Here is a 1,706-nt window from a genome sequence, read left to right as displayed (position 1 = left end):
GTATGAAATCAATTTCTACAATGCGTGATATCTGTCGGACGTATTCTCTTACCTCTGTTCCTCCTTTATATCGCTTAGCGGTGCCGTCTCTTAGACGAGTTTCATACTGAGATTCGCGGCGGCTGTAACGGAGATCGCGTTACCCATATCAGCTCCTCTGGCTTCTCTGTTAAAGTGCCCATTTACTCTTATGTAGTACGTTTCTTTGAGGAAGTACTCCAACAAGCGGCACATGCAGTTCATCGGCATTTGGGCTGTTGCTTTCGTCCAGGCGGTTTGTGCTCCGGTGATAGCAAGCGTGATGGGCGTACTCATGAACAAGGACGCGACATCGAACGAGATGATGTGCTCACCGTTGCTGAACTTCTTTCATGCAGTCCAAGAAGCGGTTCGCGTTGCCTATGCGGGTCGGTGTTCTACACAAGAGTTTCGAAGAAATAAGGGCGACGCAGGGAGTGTAGAGGTTCGAAATGTCCACAGTTGAGCAGAACGGGACATTGGGCTCGTGAATATTGCGAAGGCCATAAAATCCGGCACGGCGCCTTTACGAGAAATGAGTGCCAGCTATAGATCGATCTTGCTTCTGGGTGTTCTTTAATACATCAGCCGAGAGTTTTTTTTCACCAACATCATCACTTTCAGCTTATTTATGTGCACTGGTGGACGAAGGTCTCTTCCGAAGATCAGTGCATCTAAACTTGTGCGAGCTGATTCCATTTTATGCTCACGAACCTCCTTATTCCATCGCTCCATCGAACTCGCTGCCTTTCTCGAGTGCGTTTTCCATCCCTTGGTAACCATTCTGTTGCTGTAACTGACCACCCGTTGTCTGTCCTAAGTAGGGGTGTGCGAATAGTGAAATTTTACCTCTAATCGAATAGCGCCGAGTAGTGGCCAAAAATATCGAAAATCGAATACAAAAGATGTTATTGAAAGCTGAAAGACAGAAAAAAGAAATGAAATCTGCTTTATTAATGTCCTCAAGCACATAACGCGGTGACTGCTACCGAAAGACTACAAACTGTCATGCCGAAACACAAACTGTTGCACATGACCTGACTTCAGGCTCTGTCGCCGTGACGTTACGTCGTTTACGGCTCATCTCACAACGGTAATGTTGTGCTTCATCGTCATGAGTGCTCCGGACCCAAAACTCTTCGGGCGCCCGTTCACAGCAGCGTTTTAACTGCGTGCCGGAACGATGGGAATTAATGCGGCAGTGGCGACTGTACATCGTGAACACGTTTTCACAAGTAAAGCCAATCACCGAGGGTTTTGAGGGCGAAATTCTGGACGTTTAACGGCGCTTGCGGCGTACGCGACCGAACTACGCAAGAAGTCTGCGCCTTCGTTTCAGAAACGAACTTGTGAAGGGCTTGACGGTTTTCTCATGTCTTTTTTTTACATACGGAAACGACATAATCTCCTTTAAAATAAACATGCGCTCGCTTGTAAACCAGGATGTCGCTGAAAGCACAGAGTTTCCTAAAATTAACTAGAGGGGACTTTGGCGCTGCGATCGTTCAGACTGATCTTCGTGTTTAGGGCTTCGAACGCACTTGTGGCTTTGTCTATTGCTGTGTTTGGGCGTTCGTTTCGGATAAAAAATAGACCGTTGTGAACTTCCTGACCACTGAATTGATGAGCCTAACAAAGTTAAAGTGGTGAAGTGGACTGGTGACTTTTGCTGAACTTCGTTTTGCGAC

The sequence above is a fragment of the Rhipicephalus sanguineus genome, chromosome 2 (genome assembly GCF_013339695.2).
Source record: "Rhipicephalus sanguineus isolate Rsan-2018 chromosome 2, BIME_Rsan_1.4, whole genome shotgun sequence".
NCBI lineage: Eukaryota > Metazoa > Arthropoda > Arachnida > Ixodida > Ixodidae > Rhipicephalus > Rhipicephalus sanguineus.
The sequence above is the reverse complement of the archived record's forward strand: the minus strand, read 5'-3'. Positions refer to the sequence as shown.